Source organism: Macrobrachium rosenbergii, chromosome 9 (assembly GCF_040412425.1).
Source record: "Macrobrachium rosenbergii isolate ZJJX-2024 chromosome 9, ASM4041242v1, whole genome shotgun sequence".
In the NCBI taxonomy this organism is placed as follows: Eukaryota; Metazoa; Arthropoda; class Malacostraca; order Decapoda; family Palaemonidae; genus Macrobrachium; species Macrobrachium rosenbergii.
The window spans coordinates 24045162-24065161 of record NC_089749.1 but is presented as its reverse complement, the minus strand read 5'-3'; positions in this window follow the sequence as shown (position 1 = coordinate 24065161).

Here is a 20000-nt window from a genome sequence, read left to right as displayed (position 1 = left end):
ATGTATTAGGAGGTGGTTAGTTTGTCAGATAGCAGACCCGGAAATCGCTGAAAGGGCAACCTCCAAGCCGAGTCCTCTGGCTGATACACACCATGGCTGAAGAGTGTGAACAACAACGGGTCATAATGAGGCCTGATTAGTAATGAATGAGTTCTTGATAGAACCAAATAAACGGACTTGCTCTAATGCAGCGAAATCAACTGATATTTTAAGGCGATAACAAAATCAATGATTTTCTCGAGTATAGGAAAATCACCTGATACTTCTCTGAGTAATGATGATCATCTCACTAAAGCACTTGTGCTATATCCAGCAATTAATGTCTGATAAATTAGATCAACGGCGTATGAGTGTACGATAACAGCTATTGATCAAGTAAAAGTTACCTCCAAAGTTATACTTTCCTATTTATATCATTAAAGATGCGATTTGTGTCGGAGGTCAAGGTTAATTGGTTTTTATATCAAACACTTCATATTTTTTTAACGTCGGAGCCTTGACACCAACCATTTATTACAGAAGGATTTTATACGTGTTTATATCCCATTGTTTGAACATTGTGACCTACTTTAAAGGTAGTTATTACGAAAAAAGTAACAGTACATTATCCAGCAAAAACAATCACAGCTAAAAACATCCACAATAATTATACGATTATTATTCTTTTTTGCATTTTAATACATTTTTGTCTATGGAACTGTTTATTAATTCATTTTTTCTTTTGTAATAATTGGTATCTCTTCTTTGTGTATTTCCCTTTACTTCCTCTTACTTCTTCCTAATGAACACCATATTCTTTGGAAGCTTGAATTTCAAGACAATGGCACCTGCGCGCTTGTTCCATATGAATAGGTTTCATCTAAATAATAATAATACTAATAATAATAATAATAATAATAATAATAATAATAATAATAATAATAATAATAATAATAATAATAATAATAATAATTAATAATAATAATAATATAATTACCACAGAGCTCAAGAACGCCGACATTTACCAGTATTTAAAAAGAGATGCCAAGTGATATCAGTAAAAAAGTAGGCCTATTCAAATCATAAAGAGCTCAAACCTGAAGCATAAAACTTGGCGTACTAAAGAACCGAGAAGGCCAAACACCTAAAGACATTCCAACAACACACCGCTCCTCCCTCACATTCCATTTGAAATTATTCCTTAATGCGAAGTACTTTCCATAATCTCAGTAGGGACTCTCTCGGCGTCTTCCCTATTTCATACAAAACTTGGAGAGAACTTGTCTAAATTGTCACCCTTTTATGAGGCCCAAGTTTTGAGTTTCATCGCCCACTATGTTAAAGGAAGAGGAAGCAGGGTATGGCCACAAAGTTTTTTGCCCCAGAAGGTGGTTCATAAGGCAACAAGTAAAATCTTCTACAGTTTTTAACCCCTTGGTAGGATGGAAAATGTCACAGGGTTCAACTGAGATTAGGTAATTTTTTTTCTTTGCCACGAAATGCTTCTTCGTCTGCAATTCTTCCTTTATGAGAGAGAGAGAGAGAGAGAGAGAGAGAGAGAGAGAGAGAGAGAGAGAGAATATCTGTTACTTCGCTCATCTCAAAGTAATAAAAGATTAGATACAGCTTGGACAAAGGTCGGCACCAAGGCCTTCAGCTTCGTCTGCTAAACACAGAACAAAATACTAACATTAAACATCAATGATTAATTAATCATGTCATTGTGGATAGACATAATACAAAATATGAAATAACAGAAAGTATAAATGAACTTCATTATATGTTAATGACTGGGAGTGCTAATGACTCGCTGGAGAAGTAATCAAGTGTAATTAAAACTGTTCTGTGTATTTAAAGAGATTACTAAAAGATCAGAATTTCATTAAACCTCGAATTAACTCTAATCTATTCAGCCATAAGATTAAGATCATTTTTGCTCTTTTACTTTCCCAGAATTTTATTTCTTTTTTTCTGGAAGTTACTTTAGAAAAGTAATTTTCAGATAGATTATCTCTAATTAGAAAATTTTACGAGTAGTTTTAGGATGATCTCATTGAAAACTTTTTTTTGCAGTAAATGTTTTAAGGAAATATAATTTGCCAAAAGTATTTTTAGGACTTACAACTACGAGAAGAAATTTTATTTAAAAAAAAGACTTTTAAAAAAATCTATTTAAGGGAAGCTTTTTTTAAAAAGAATTGTTTTTTTTATCAGAACTACCAGCTCTTTTCCAAAGAGTTTCATTTACAATAACTATTTTAGTAATTTATTCTTTCTGAAACCCCCTTTCTGGAGTAGAAAAAAAGGTTTAAGCAGAAATTTTATGATAAGCAATGGCATAGGGAGTAAGGACAATTACCCATTAAAAACAATGTTTGTTCATTTAGGGTGTAAGCCTAGTATAAACCTGTGAACTCTACTTGCCAACCATGACAAAAAAAAAAAAGTTTTTTTTTAGCCCTTTTGTAGGTAAAGCTTCAGTTACTTCAAGTTAATTCACAGGATACGAAACCAATACATTCGCAAAACAACAGAGAGCAATAAATCCGTCATGCAAACCGATATGCTTTCCTTTGGGATGCGTGTGTGCTTGTATGTGTGTGTATGTGTGTGTGTGCCCGCCCATGCGTGAGTAAATAGAAAAACCATTACGATTACTGTGAAGGAAATTTCTATAACTATTTGCTCATCGCAGTAAAGTTGACTTTTTTTTTGCTCATTATCATAGAGATAATTTATGTTGTGTTCATCATAGAGATAATTTATGTTGTGTTCATTGATATAGAGATATTTTTTTATATTTTTATAGAGATAATCTTGTGTTAATTTTATTGAGATAATTTCTGTTTCATTCATTTTATAGAGGCAATGTTCTTTGCTTGCATTTCATATAGCTGATGTCTGTTGTGTTCATTGTACTATGATTTTTTTTTTAATTTTCATAGAGATTGCTCTTCTGATTTTTATTTGAAATAATTATTCCCGAATGTGGGTTGCGAAACTAGGCAATTCAATATCTCTGAGAAATCCGAGATTATTGCAGAAAGATTGGTGTTCAAGTAACTTGCTGTCGGAAATATTAACTTGAGGAGTATATTCATTCCTTTGCAAGAGGCAATAAGTCACAATGAAACCATATAAAAACAACTAAGTACATGAGTAAGTAATTTAGAACTAGATCGAATCTTGTGTATTCCCAGACTCTAATAATGTATCTTTCCTTAAAAGACAGTAAGTCTACGTCTTCTCAATCCAGTCTTAGGTCATACCCCATTACATTTTTTTACCTTTTCTATCTTCCTTCGAACCAGGGCAAGGAAAGGATATTAGTATGCGATAGCCTGTCCAACTGGCATTTAAAAATTAAAAGGCAGTAAGTGTGTGCCTTTCAAATTCTGTGTTTAGCCCTACCTAATTACCATTTTTTTTTTACCTTTTCTGTCTTCCTTCGAACCTGGGCAAGGAAAGGGTATTAGTGTGAGATAGCCTGTCTAACTGGCATTTCAAAATAAAAGGCAGTAAGTGCGTGTCTTAATTTAGTGTTAAGCCCAATTACCCTTCTTTTTTTTACCTTTTCTGTTTTCCTTCAGATCTAGGTAAGGAAAGGGTATTAGTATGAGACAGCCTGTCCAACTGGCATTTCAAAATTAAAAGGCAGTAAGTGCGTGTCTTCTTAAGTCAGTGATTAGCACTACCCAGTTACCCTTCTTTTTATTTTACCTTTTCTGTTTTCCTTCGGATCTAGGTAAGGTATGAGATGGCATGCCGAGCTGGCCTTTCGAAAAAAAAGAAAAAAATGATTGAATGGTGTCCTCACAGTCCATTTAATTATGTATCCATTTTCGTTCCAATGAGGAGGCAATCGGACGCTTTGTCTGCTGCGCGCGGCCGATGCAAATGTAACAAAGAGAATATCGAACAGCGGTAATTCCGGGTTACGCCGGCGAGCCGGATGCGGCCGTTATTATTCGATAGGCCGTAATTATCGTTATTGCGCTCGGCGACGCATATTCGATGGCAATCCATTGATCGTGGGCGAAAGTAATTACGGGGAAATTCTGGGCCTTTTCCTCGAGGGGCTGATGTTGAAGCTGATGTGTCCAGACGTTTGTTGAAGGTCGGAGGTTCGTCTGGCTTCAGCGAAATGATTATTGGATTTTTTTTTTTTTTACAGCAAGTATATGCATTACAGTAAACTATACATATTTATATCCAAACATTTTTTTTTTTTTTTTGCAAAATAAACCTGTACGCTTTTCCTTCAATGTTTTAATAATTATATGAATCTCTGTGCCTTTATTTTACCAATCAATTTTTCCCTCAATTTATGGCAACTGAACCTCACATCTCTGTTCGCCCACAATTCAACGATGTTGGCAGTAACGATCAAAATAGAAGTATTCCTTTCTTTCTTTCTCATGTTTGGAAGATCGATATACAATAGCTTGAACATCTGGGGAAACCTAATAGAAATAGGTCGCTGTTTTCACTCACCTTTGAAGATCCGAAGTCAGGACAGGTCAGTATCAGGTAAGGGGCGGGCAGCGGTTTTTGTGACGTCACTTCGTGTTATTACGTCGATTCGTTGTTTATCAATAATTCCAGGTCGCTCCCTCTGTGACGAATGATCTCTTTGATGTATATTTGAATATCTCCTTACATTTCTGAGTATGGTCACTACTTGGATGAGTGACCACACGTAACCTCAAACCCTCAATAATTGTAGTACATCATTATTCTCTCATCCAGTGAACAATCCTTGTTTACTGTAGAGTTTTGGCCAATACTTGGATGGGTGTCCAGCAGTAAATGCCTTCCAGTATCACGTTGGCTATATCTTGATTTCTTGATTACTAGGCGCATGCATCCTATTTTCTTAGTTAGGTCAGTGTTTCCTAATGTTAATTTGGACAGTGCTTGGAAGGGTGACCACCAATAGTTGAGAGACCCTACAATTTTTGCTGCACATTAGTCTGTCAATAAATCAATCAAGTCATTTTTCAATACAACACGGGCACAGTCAGTACTTGGATTGGTGATCATCACTGGTCAAAGTTAAGTATACCTTAGTTTAACCAGACCACTGAGCTGATTAACAGTTCTCCTAGGGCTGGCCCGAAGGATTAGATTTATTTTACGTGGCTAAGAACCAACTGGTTACCTAGCAACGGACCTACAGCTTATTGTGGAATCCGAACCATTATAACGAGAAATGAAATTCATCACCAGAAATAACAAATTTTCTTATTTTCATTGGCTGGTCAGAGAATCGAACGCGGGGCCAGCAGAGTGCTAGCCGAGAACGATACCAACCCGTCCAATGAAGAACTCATCACTGGTCAAAAGTTAAGTATATCTTAGTTTAACCAGACCACTGAGCTGGTTAACAGCTCTCCTAGGGCTGGCCCGAAGGATTAGATTTATTTACATGGCTAAGAACCTACTGGGGTTACCTAGCAACGGACCTACAGCTTATTGTGGGATCCGAACTACATTATGATGAGAAATGAATTTCTATCACCATAAATAAATTCCTATAATTCTTCATTGGCTGGTCGGAGAATCGAATGCGGGGCCAGCAGAGTGCTAGCCGAGAACGATACCAACCCGTCCAATGAAGAACTCATCACTGGTCAAAAGTTAAGTATATCTTAGTTTAACCAGACCACTGAGCTGGTTAACAGCTCTCCTAGGGCTGGCCCGAAGGATTAGATTTATTTTACGTGGCTAAGAACCTACTGGTTACATAGCAACGGGACCTACAGCTTATTGTGGGATCCGAACCACATTATAAAGAGAAATGAAATTCTATCACCAGAAATAAATTTCTCTAATTCTTCATCGGCCGGTCGGAGAATCGAAGTGCTAGCCGAGAACGATACCAACCCGTCCAATGAAGAACTCATCACTGGTCAAACAGGCATATTTTGTTATAACTTTCTCTAATTCTTCATTGGCCGGTCGGAGAATCGATCGAGGGACCAGCAAAGTGCTAGCCGAGAACGATACCAACCCGTCCAATGAAGAACTCATCACTGGTGAAACAGGCATATTTTATTATACCTACAGGATCTCGGTCAGTATAAAAAAAAAAAAACACATGAAAATAAGTAATAATCTGACAGAGAGAATATGATGAGAATTCGCCACCCGCTCGCATTTTGTGATTCAAAAATATCTCGGTCAACAGTAAAGAGAAAGCTGAGCGAGAGAGGCTTTTAATTATTCATTGCAATTAGCGCGTCATTAAAGAATGATCAGACACGGCAATTACTAGTCATTATTCATGAGGTATTAATTAACATGTCACTGAAGAGCAGTGTGTGAAGGGAGGCTTTTTGAAAGATCAAGGCACAAAAATGAAAGTTTTGTATGATGAAGGTTATGTGCTATTTGCTTGCTCGATTTGTTTGTTGAAAGACGTGCATCTTTTCATAAATTAAGTCATGGACATTAATAATTGTATATGAATTATAGTATACACACATACACACACATGTATATATATATATATATATATATATATATATATATATATATATATATATATATATATATATATATATATATATATATATATATATATATATATATATATATATATATATATATATATATATATATATATTTCAGAAAAATACATGTTAATAATTTTAAAGGATTATTATATATGCATTTCATAGCTTCAATGCTTTAAGATGATGAAAGAATTTATGGAGTCAGATGGAAGTAGGTCGAGACTCGAGGTAAAATCTTGTTCAACAAATAGTTTGATTCTCAGCACATTGCCGGTCAGGTGATCTTCCGAAGTGTTATGTATATTCGTGAGTACGTGCGTTAATTTGATCTAGACACGCTGCAAATTCGCTCCTAAAAGTGAGTTTGATCGTTCATTAACGTGATAGAACTGCAGCCGTTCAGACGTAGCTTGGGAGAGGATCCAGGCTTTGAACGGCAGATAAGGTAGACTTTAAATTTGTTTTTATGGGAGAAAAATTGAACTTGTGATTTTTTTACCATGATTTAATCATTATGAACTTTTGAACTGGTGTGAGATTTAATATGAATATTCATAATTCTTTTTGTATTATTGTTTTGTCATGTTACGTTTGCCATATCTTGCTATGCATTTTACACTTTCCATTATTGTGTTTTGTATTTCATATATTTTTGGGAGTTTTCTATCATAAGCTTGATTCTTCCACAGATGTCTGTGGACAGATGTCGGTGGACAGTGTGGACTCGTTTCGAATAACATGGTAGACTGGTTTTGACATGACTAATTATTGATTTGGGGAGTATGTGTGAGCTTGGATATTTTCAGGCTATTAGCCATAGTGAGACTTCTTGAATCAGAAGTGTTTTGCAGTTTAGAGTTTAGTTATCTAACTCGATATTTCATTTATTATATTTTAATCTTTGCTTTGTTTTATTCATTTTGTTGGGTTATTTGAATAAATAAACCATTTTTGTAGAAACTATTGCGTTTTCTTTTTTAAATGGTCCATTTAGTTGATTTGGTGAGAATGAGTGCGATTCGGGTGGGTGAACTTGAAACGATGAGAGAGAGAGAGAGAGAGAGGTGATACACAGAGAGAGAGAGAGAGAGGTGATAATGGTGAGAGAGAGAGAGAGAGAGAGAGAGAGAGAGAGAGTAGAGAGAGAGAGAGAGAGAGAGAGAAAGAGGAGAAAATAGATGTAAGTGTTGCCGTGAGCGAACGTTCATACGCTGTTTCGAATAAAAATGGTGGCAGCCGTGGTCGAATGAAATGGCGGCAGCGGGTGTCTTTTGATTTTAATTGGTGGCATGATTTTAATGTCTTTAATGATGGCGAAAGAGGAGATTACTAATAGACTAATTGATAACGTTGATACCCAAGCGCGCTTACGAGGCCGTGAGCGCCGAGTGGTTAACCCTCAGTCTTAAGGTAGCTTAGTTACATAGTGGGTCGGATTACGTGGTAATACGGGAACCTTTCCTTTTTTTTTTTTCCGTTTCTATTCGAGTACTGGGAGTGGGGAGTTGTGAAATAGATCTGATGATCCTAGAGCAATTTTGGGGTTAAATAAAATAACTAAAAAGTGTGAATAGTGGCGATTAGAGTTAATTACGCAGCGATTATTCAACAATAATCGCGCGCTGGGTGTCCTTTTTTGCTGAGCCGTCGAATGGGTGACGTCACAGGTTAGCAAGTTGAGAGATAGGTACTTCTTTTCTGTTTCAAATTGCAAGTACCCATTCTCGTAAGTTACGCAGAACGCCGCTTATTCTTCTTTAGAGGGGGTAACTTGTGCCTTTCTAGTGTTCTTTTTGGTTTCTTTATGTTGTTACGCTAGGGCGTGTGATTACTCACAAAATGCCGGACGATGCAGCAAGCACATCCCAATCAATTGTAGTGCATAAAGTGACGAACATTTGTGGGGGAATTACAAATTTGAAGGGTTAGTTGATGGAAAGCCAACCCAAAATATAGAAACTTCATTGAGTCAGTGAACAATTATCTGAATTCCAAGAAATTACGAATGGCGCTGAAGCTTTAACACAGAGGCTAAATCATTTCTGGATTTAGATAAAGAGATATTGGGAAACGAGCACAGTTTCGGTTCAGAAGGTGTAAAACTTGGAATGAACTGCAGAAATTTCTACTTAGCTACTTATATGAGTTCAACGAAATTAGTCGAATTTGCGAGTTTCTAAAATAAAGAAGGGCAATGATTCAATAGTCACATACAGTGCGAATTTATTTGATGCAGTAGTTGAGTTAAAAGAAATCTGGCAACAGGTTCTCCATGGTAACTGGAAATAATATCTCTTTAGATAATTTTGAAAGATTGTTACACTTTGCTTGCCCCTTTTAACGTCAGTCCCAGATGTAATTGTAGATAGTTTTGATAAGAGAATTGATCAGATTGCTGACGAATCCTTTTGTTTGTATGCAGATTAACAAAAATCAGCAAAAAATGCCCGACACTGGACAGTAGTTTTGTACAGGGAGGTAAGATGTCAGCCATGCAAGTTTCAAACCACAGAATAATGATAGTCGCCGTGATTCGGGAAATGACGCAACAGCGAAGACATGTACGAGTAGAATCAAGAAAATTCCAGAGAGATCAGTCACAATGATACGTTGTTTTAATTGTGATAAAATAGGCCATAGTAAATCAAAATTGCAGAGGAGATATTGTCTAGTTTGCAAATCTTCAGATCATGGATGGAGATTTTTGGTCAGCCACAAAGAGTAGAGATTATTCAGGAAGTCCTGGGAGTGTTTTTCTAGATATGACAGGAGAATTCCACATGATGCAAGTTCTAGATACACAAAGAACAGCAGAATTTTCACAAGATAAGTTCGAAAACGGACACAGGATAATGACTAATCAGGTCGTAGAGTCACTTAGAACCCAGGCCGATTGTACGTGATTCTTCTAATGGTGCAATGAAATTTCTATTTTCATGATCTCTGGTAGCTCAGTTAACTTAGTAAATGCTGACCTTTTTCACTGAGGTTTCAGAGGGCAAATTAGTCCCTTCTAGTGAGACAGTGTGATGTACAAGCGAGGAAACTGAATATTTTAGGTCTGTCATTTCTTACGCTTTGTATCGTGGAAAGACAATAGTAGAATCATTTGGTCATAGAAGGATTAGCCTTAGTGAAATGGTTTTGCTAGGACACCCTTCTTGTATGCGACATAACATCAACATTCTTACGGGAGTTCAGGGACAATAAATAGGTGAGTCGGGTTGTTTTGTTCCATATATACACAGGAAAAACTTGTGAGAAACTTAAGACACAGTCTGAGACATGTGTACTGGCATTCATTAGAGAGTGAAGATATTCCAAAGATCTTTTCAAAGATTTTTGTTGAAGATATTGAATTGCAAACCATGAGTTCCTACATTAGTTAAAGTGTCGCTGAAAGAGAAAAAGTTTCCTCTCAAGTGTGTTGTTGAGGGAACCGAGAAATTCAAAGACGTAGAGTACGGTCATAGCCTGTACCTCAGTCAGAGTGACTTCAGTAGAATTAGTTAGCTATCAAGACTCAGTGAAAATATCACAAGGGTACTATGTAATTGATTTTAAGAGCTTCTAAGGGAAGAGCATAAATTAGTGAGTTTGGTGGAGACGGGAATATGCTCAACGAGGAGCAACAGTTCCGAAGTCAGGGTTCTACATGAACACTTGGCTAAAGTTGATTATCCTGGAATATTCAGATAAAGTAGAGAAAGTGTTGAAAGAATATTTAGATATCATTGCTTTGAAGGGAGATAAATTAGAGTTAGATGTTTGTAGAACATTCAATCCGCCTAGAAAAGGGTACAAATCCCATATATATTCCAGCATATCGAATTCCTTTTAAGATCAGGGAAGAAGTAGAAAAAGAAGTTCAGAAGTGGGAGTCGGAAGGCATTATCAGACCGTCCCAATTCTCCGTTTAATTTTCCTTTGCTTGCAGTTCCTAAGAAAGACGGTAGTATCAGAGTTTGTGTAGATTTTCGTAAATTGAATGAAAAAACATGCCCAGATAGATATCCTGTAGCTTGTTTGCCTGATTTGTTTGTTGAGATCGGTGGCAAGAATATATATTCATCTATAGATCTTATGCAAGGGTTTTTACAGGTTTCCCTTTGTGAGAGTAGCCGTAAATATACAGCATTTTCGGTACCAAAGGGACATTACGAGTTTAACAGGATGCCTTTTGGATTACAAGGGTCCCCAATAACATTTACTAGACTGGTTAACACAGTACTTCATGGCTTGTTAGGAAAGTCGGTGTTTGTGTACATGGATGACATTCTCATATGCACAGATACAATTGAAGAACATCTAAAGGTGTTAAAAGAAGTCCTCAAGCGATTACGGTTCGCTGGGTTAAAGGTCAAATTGGCCAAATGTGAGTTTCTGAAGAGAAAAAATTGTCTATTTAGGACATGTTATCTCTAAAGAGGGAGTTAGAGTGAATGATGAGAAAGTTAAAGCCATTGTGAATTTTCCAGTTCCCAAAACCAGGAAACAGATTCGTTCGTTCCTAGGTATGTCGGGTTTCTTTCGCCGTTTTGTGCGGAATTTTTCTACAATAGCGTCTCCATTGACAGATTTGTTACGAGAAGACGTTAAGTTTGTTTGGGGTGATAGTCAACAATTAGCTTTTGAGAAGCTTAAGAACGCTTTGGTGAACCCACCAGTTTTGAAGTTTCCAGATTTTAGTCAACCGTTCACCTTAGTGACTGACGCGAGTCAGGAAGGTATAGGTGCGTGTTTGATGCAGAAATTTGAGGGGAAATTACACCCAATTGCTTATAGCAGAAAGTTCAAAACAAGGTGGTAGTAACGAGCACATTGATGTCAGTTAGGACAAGGAGGCTGCAGTCGTCTCAGCTTTGTTCTATTTTAAGATGTTGTTGTTGGGAAACAAAGTTGAGATTTTTACAGATCATCAACCGTTGTTAGAGCTTTAATAAGCCAAAATTTAATGCCCCGGATATACTGTTGGTTCCACATTGAGAGATTTTGATGCAAACCTCAAATACATTGGAAGGTAAGCATAATGTAGTTGCAGATGCATTGAGCAGATATTTCTCGGTCGAGGATGAGAAATACACACCGAATCCTGGGTGGGAGAAGAGAGTAAATTTTGGTGTCCAATGTCTCTGATATTAGTAGTCCTGAGAGATCGCATGTAGTGACATATTAATGCTCCTACAGTGCATACTGGAGAAATAGTGAGTCATAGTCCTGGAGAGATTGTTATTCAGATAGTGAGAGCAACGCAGTGTGTTATATTACGGGTGAAAATGTCACTTGGGACATAGGCTTGCTGGAACAAAAGCAAGATGAAGATAAATTGTTGTCAGATGCTAAGGCATTTCTTAAGGGAGTTTCACCGAAGAAAGGGTATAAGTTGCCTTTTCTGGTCTAGAGTTGGAGAATAATTTATTGGTGAGAAAAGTTAAGTATAACTTGCAAGTACTCGAAGCATGGGTGAGATTACACAAATCATCGTGCCAGAGAGTCTAGTACCACAAGTTCTAGACATTGTACATTGTAAATTTGGTTCTCCTCATTTGGGTGTAGACAAGACGTATGAAAACGTCAGGTCAAAGTTCTTTGGAAAAAATATGTTTTCCGCAGTAGAAGCCTTTGTGAAGAAGTGTGCTATTTGCAATGCGAATAAGCCAGCGACGACAGTGTCGTGTCGCTTTGGGTTCATATCCCATACCACATAGGCCGTTTCAGAGAGTGCATATGGATATTCTGGGTAACTTCTCAGAGTCCGCTATGGTTATAGACATTTATTAGTGTTGTTGATGAGTTGACTCGTTTTGTCGAGATTTTCCCACTGAAATACAAATCAGCTGAGTGAAGTTGCTATAGCATTTTTTTATGTGATAACGGTCGATATGGTGTTCCTGAATGTCTGATCACAGACAATGGTAGGGAGTTTATTAACAAGACTCTTAGACGGTCTTACACTTGTTGGGGATAAAGAAAGTATCTATAATCCCAGACCTGAAGCGTAATGGGTTGTGAGAGGGCGAATCGAAAGTAATCGAAGCTTTTGCGCATGACGGTGGGAGGTGGTTCCGATACACATTGGGACAGATCTTGATGAAGTGCGATATAGTATCAATACTATGATGAATGACAATTAAGATATCTCTGCAGAAGCTTTGTATGGATACAAGTTGAAAGGACCTTTTGATTTGTTACCAGAGTGTGTTCAGTGATGTTACGGTCACTTCATTGATAAATACAGCGAGAGAAAGATTTGTAATGCATCAGTAAAGAACTTGAACTTAGTTCATAGCGGCAAATGGTAGAGAAAAGTAACGCGAAATCGAGGAGAAGTTTTTTCGATGTGGTGATAGAGTGTTTGTTGTATGAATGCTCGGAATGATCTGAATTATAAGTTAAGTCCGAAGTTCCACGGACCTTTTGAGATTGTAGAGATCAAAAGAGGAATAGATTTTGTAGTTAAAGATGTAAACACTGAGTGACGAAATTGACCCATATTTCGAAGTTAAAGAAAGTTGGGATGTAATGGAACATTTGTATAAAGTTAGAGGGATAAATGGGTTGATATTTGTATATATATGATATTTATTTATTTTTTTTATTTGTTCATTTTAGGATGTTGGGGTTCTAATCATTTGTTTTCGAATGATTTTGGAATTGAGACATGGGCTAATTTCATACGAGATTTGACCCGTGGTGTTAGTGGGTTGTTGTGTTATGATGTATTTCATCATCTGACGCAATGTGTGTGTTGTTTAGATTTTTTTGGGAGGTATTGAGTATATCGGACCGAACAAGTCTGATCCTTTTTCTTCAGGTTGGGAGATCGTTTGGAGCATTTGGATTTTTTCCAGTTTCTTTTTTTAAATAAAGGGAGCTGTATTGGGTGAGTAATTTGTAATTATTATGATCGTGGAGTTGATTGCCATTATGTCAATTGCTATTTGTTGAGAGTTAGTCAGGTGTTGCGGGAACATTTACAACTGGAGTAGAACTTTCTATGTCTTTACGAGATGTGATACCTTAGTGTTCGATAAGAAGTATTTTTTTTTCTTGTTTTGGATAGAGTGAGTGAGTCCGTAGAGTTGTTGTGTGCTTTAGAGTGAGTTGACTGTGATTATTCTGAGATACAAACTTCTGGAATTAGTTCACATTGTGAGTGTTTGACTTTTGCATTGTAGTTTTGTTTGGTTCAGTAACATGAAACCTTTTCTAGTTTTGTTATTAGACCTTTTTCGGAGTGTTTTGGAGACTCAGTAGTGACATGGGATAGATTAGACTATGTCTTTTTGGGAGATCAGTATTAAGATTCGGGAGCTGATTATAAGACGAGCGTACTTTTAAAGGAGAGAGAGGTGTGTGCGACAGTAGGCCTTCCAGTTGCGAGGCCAGTCTCAGGTGGCTGAGTTATCATTAGTTCATGACAGACTCCGACAGAATGTGACTTAGACAGTTCCTTAAAGGGAGATTACCACATTGAGTCCACCAGTACTCTTCCTGCTGTGTTTTTGCAAGGAGTATGCAGTTACAATGATGTGCCAGAGCAACAAGTCGACGATCATCTGTTCTTCAAGAGTCCAAGCTGTTTGATGCTGCATGCCGTGTGATGTCTACGAATTTCTCGTACTTAGCCGTGCTGTATTCAACAGTTCCGAAAGATAATTATGCGTCATACGCATAACGAGCATTTGCAGTGAGGTACTTCACAACCAAGGTGCCAATGATCGGTTCCACCACTGCCAAGACATTGACGATTCCGATGTTCGAGAATCAGAATATATTATGCCGACAATTTTAATTGTCTTAATAGCTATTTTACTGATAATTCTTGTTGTGGGTAGTGCAAAGCTTTTTTGTGTTTGTAAGATTATATGTAAAGGTCGGCAAACTCAACCCCAGTGACTTTGGAAGTGCGTCATGAGCAGTCCTTAAAGCTTGCAGTGCAGTAGACATTGCTAATTGAGCATAGTCCTATTCTGTTATGTTTTATACATGCTTTTGTTTTAGTTTGTCGTACATGAGAGCGAGACGCCATGTGTGGTGGGCTGAGCCTATTTCAAAAATATGGCTGCTACAATTTTAAAGGATACATATATGCATTTCATAGCTTCAATGCTTTTAAGATGTGATGAAAGAATTTATGAGTCAGATGGAAGTAGGTCGAGAGACTCGAGGTAAAAATCTTGTGTTCAACAACAGTTTGATTCCTCAGCAATATTGCTGGGTCAGTGATCTTCCGAAGTGTTATGTATATTCGTGAGTACGTGTTAATTTGATCTTAGATTACGCCAAAATTCAACTAAAAGTGAGTTTGATCGCTCACAACGGGATAGAACTGCAGTTGTCTAGACGTAGCTTTGGAGAGGATCCAGGCTTTGAACGGGTAGATAAGGTAGACTTTGAAATTCTGTTTTATGGGGAGAAATTGAACTTGTGATTTTTTTACCATGATTTTCAACTGGCAGAACTTTTGAACTGGTGTGGGAGATTTAATATGAATATTCATACCTCTTTTGAATTATTGTTTTGTCATGTTACGTTTGGCTACTTGGTTATGCATTTTACACTTCCATTGGTTATTGTGTTTTGCATTTCATATATTTTTGGGAGCTTTCATCATGTTTAATTCTTCCGACAGATGTCTGTGGACAGATGTCAGGTGAGACAGTGTGGACTGTTTCTGAATAACATGTGGTAGACTGGTTTTGGACATGACTAATTATTGATTTGGGGAGTATGTGTGAGTTTGGATATTTTCAGGCTATTAGCCATAGTGAGACTTCTTTAACTGAAGTGTTTTGTAGTTTAGAGTTTAGTTATCTAACTTGATAATTCATTTATTATGCATTTTAATCTTGCTTTGTTTTATTCATTTGTTGGGTTATTTGAATAATAAACTTATTTTTGTAGAAACTATTGCGTTCTTAAATGTATCCATTTAGTTGATTTTGGTGAGAATGAGTGCGATTCGGGTGGGAGAACTGACAACGATGAGAGAGAGAGAGAGAGGCGATACACAGAGAGAGAGAGAGAGAGGTGACACACAGAGAGAGAGAGAGAGAGAGAGAGAGAGAGAGAGAGAGAGAGAGAGAGAGAAAGAGAGAAAATAGATGGGCAAGGCTGGGGTGGATGCAATCGCTCATACGCCTCCGTTTAATGAATAAAGACTGAGCACGTGTTACGACACTCCTTCAAAAAGGTGTTAATTCTGTCCTCGTTACATATATATATACATACATATATATATATATATATATATATATATATATATATATATATATATATATGTGTGTGTGTGTGTGTGTGTGTATAACTGATGAATATACAAATAAAGATAAAATCCACGAAGGAAACGGAAACGCATAGTGTTGAAAGGCCTCGCAGCACTCCAGTGTTTCCGATTCCTTCGTGGATTTTATCTTTATATATATATATATATATATATATATATATATATATATATATATATATATATAATTTTTTCACAAACATTAAGCTTCATGGTCGTGCGTATGAAAATTACCACAGTGATATAAAAAGAAAAATTATAATTAGCTTCGTATTTCCAACGTATCAGTCGGTTGTCATGGTAGGGGTGAGTTGATTCCAACTCGAAGTACAAATACCTGCATTCGACGGGCATATGTACGACAGAGTCGGTATCAACTTATGCCTTTCATGACAGATGAATAGTAGAGTACTCGTCACTCAAGTCGGAGGCAGTCGCTATCAGTGAATCGAATCCGCCAGGTGATGGACTACTTGTCATTTATAATCCTTGAAGTACCGAGAATTGGATATTAAACAATATTTGTGGCTTAATATTTGCGAACATAGGAAATGTCAAGTCATATGATAAAAATTCTATATATATATATATATATATATATATATATATATATATATATATATATATATATATATATATATATATATAGGGGTGTCCATAAAGTCTCTTTGCAATTTAAAAAACATACTACAAAAGCAAATGAACAGACAAATATGTGAAAATTTTCACGAAATGTGGAGTAGATATTGAAGTTTTTTGCTTCATTTAATACACCTTTTTATGGGCACCATTAGTTGCACGGAACACATCAAGATCTTTTGCTTGAGATCAGTGATGTCCCGTATCTTTGTCCAATACACGATATCTTTAACATAACCCCATAGAAAAACGTCCAGGGGAGTGATATCCGGTGAACTAGGTGGCCAGGGAGTTGGGCCATCCCTTCCAATCCACCGGTCTGAAATGTTCGATCTAGGAACCCAGAACATGCAGTCCCCAATGTGGTGGTGCACCATCTTGCTGGAAAATGATGGTCGGTTGAAGGTTATCCAGTTGTGGTGCCACATAATCATTCAAAAGATCAAGGTAAACATCTGCAGTAATTGATCTTGTCGAAGAAAACTCGACCAGTGATTTGATTGCACATGATCCCACACCACACATTCACCTTTGGACTATCTCGGTGAAGTTCCCTGGTCACATGGGGATGTTCTGATCCCCAAACTCTCACATTATATGTGTTCAGGGAAACTGAAACATGAAAGGTGGTCTCATCACTAAAACAAACTCGGTTGAGGAACGCTTCATCCTTAGAAATTCGTTCCAGCATGTTAACTGTAAACCCTTTTCGTCTTGGTTTATCATTTGGCTCGAGTGCCTGTATGAACTGCACTTTGCAAGCGTACAATCGCAAGTTCTTGTGTGGGACTTTGTGCACTGTTGAACGTGGTAGCTGGAAGTGTCTGGCAGCAATACGGATGGACTTTGTAGGAGAACGATCAAAGGCTTGTCTTACACAATCGATGTTTTCCTCACATGTTCTTGGTCGTCCACTCCTCCCTTTATCCATCACTGGCCTTGTTTCCATAAATTTCTTGTGCCATGAACGAACTGACGGAAGTGACGGTGGATCACTTCCATCCTTAGTTCAGTAGTTTCGCTGAGCCTGCGTACCCGATTTTGCTTCAATAAAGCATGACACACATTGTGCCATTTCTTGAGGAGTAGCCATTTTTTAAGGGTTCATTTAACAGTACCTCTTTCATCAACAGGGTACCTGAAATACACAAATTCAATGTGATTAAAAGCTTTGATAATTGCCAAGTACATAGAGCAAATCTGATTAAGATATCTCATCAATGGCTTTTTTTAATATATCTTTTAAATTGTAAAGGGACTTTATGGACACCTGTATATCAACAGCAAAACTTCATAATATATTTTCAGCACAGCCATTTTATGTCATTTTTGCAGTTCATTTTTTTTCGAAAGTATAGAACAGCTTTCAGAGTCAAAATATTGCCGCTACCGAAAAAAGTCTATTTTCACGCTTGGAACTTATACAAATTAAAAGTATTAACCTTTATTTGAGTGATTTTCGGTAACATGGAAAAGAAATAAATTGCTTTCAAATGGAAATACTGGAATGGAGTTCTGAGAATAAAATATTAACTATAAAACCGATGAAAGTTTGTCATAATCGTTTTTCCTTCCGTAAAAATTCCAGGATTTCTCAACCATAAAAAGCCTAACGTGAAAAAGTAATGTATGTGGTGTTTTTATTCTCAGTTTTTTCTCCTTTTTACCATGTATTCATATACATACAGTGTATATATATACATATAATATATATTATAAATATACAGTATCATTTATATATTTATATATATATATGTGTGTGTGTGTGTGTGTAAGTATATATATATAAGTATATATATATATATATATATATATATATATATATATATATATATATATATATATATATATATATATATATATATATATATATATATATTATATATATATATATATATATATATATATAATATATATATATATATATATATATATATATATATATATATATATATATATATATATATATATATATATATATATATATATATATTGTGGAAGCATATAGAAGCATGCATGAACATAAGTGTTCATGGGTAATCCTTGGAAGATTCTAACATTCCATTAACGAAAGAGCTCTCTTCATGAATATGTAATCAGTTCTTTTCATTTCCAAACTTTTTAGATATTTTGCAAGGAATAGCATTCTCTCCTCCTTCTTCTAAAACTAAGAAGGTCTTTGAAAGAAGCCAGAGTGCCGTAAAAGATTAACTGAAATGAAATGGATAGGAGAGACCGGATAGACATGGGATTAGTGGCTTGGTCTTTTATACATAAGATAATGAATTATATTGAAAAAGATAGTAAACTTTTTGCGTTAGCGTAAAAGCCTACCGTGAGTAACATTAGATCAAAACTGAATCCCAATTGAAAACGATAGTAAACTTGCGTTAGTGTAAAAGCCTACCGTGAGTAACATTAGATCAAAACTGAATCCCAATCCCTCGGATACACGAAAATAAAGGGAAAAGAACTGACACATTTTATTTCAAATGTTTGTCTTCTCAGAAACCTGAAACGACCCTGGCGTAAGGAACGACGAGCTTCTTTTCATTCTTCCAAAACTTGCGTCAAAACTTAGCAACGTAGTCTGAGCAACTGAGAGTCACAATGAGGCCCTAAAGTTAAAAAGTAGGCGACAGAAAAAAAAGGAAAGGAACAAGGAAGTTTTGGCGTATCACCCGTCTGTTTCGCGACAACACTACGCGACCCTGATATAAGGAAGCGACGACAAGCATCTTTCTTCTTCTTCTTCCTAACTCCAGCTTAGAATTCCGGAGTAAGAGAGAGAGAGAGAGAGAGAGAGAGAGAGAGAGAGAGAGAGAGAGAGAGAGAGAGAGGGAGAGTATGTGCGTGGTCCGCGCGTCTTTATGACGACAGCTCTTAGCTAATTAAATTTCCTTACTTCAAAAGGGGGATTTCCATTTTCCTTCTCTGTTCGGGATTCCTTTTAGGCTTAATGAAGTTAGTCTTGGCGGAAGGAGTCCTTACTCAGCAACCGTCCTCGTGCTTTCCAAAGACTGACTCGCCCTCGATGCCGTGCTCTGGCTCCCCTTATCGGACCCTCCTTCTTCCCTCCCCATCCATCTCCCACGACAACCTGCTAAAGGACGGTAGGCCGCTACATAAAGCCACCCTAATCTGACTACGTAGGTAGCTCGAATAAAGCTTATCAATGATGGAGTCTTTATGGAATCCATTACCATCTCAGGAATAAATTAATTTTCTGCTCAATAACTCGCAAAGTAAGTTTATTTTTTGGGTCTATTTGGTGTCCTTTTGTCGATCACACCAGTCTCCTAAAACCTAAGAGCAAAGTTCAGTATCCTTTAATTTCCTTTGATATTCGGGGATGTTCACCTTTATTTGGTTTCCTCTTTTATCAGATCTGTAGACAAATTTATGAGGTCGAGGGGTTGGGTAGAGGGGTTGAGGGGTTACGAATCAACTTTAGGAAGAGGACGTTATTCCTGTCTCAAGCCTGGCAAGTTAAGTTAAATATATCTTAGTAATCCAGACCAATGAGCTGATTAACAGCCCTCCTAGGGATGGCCCGAAGGATTAGATTTATTTTTCGT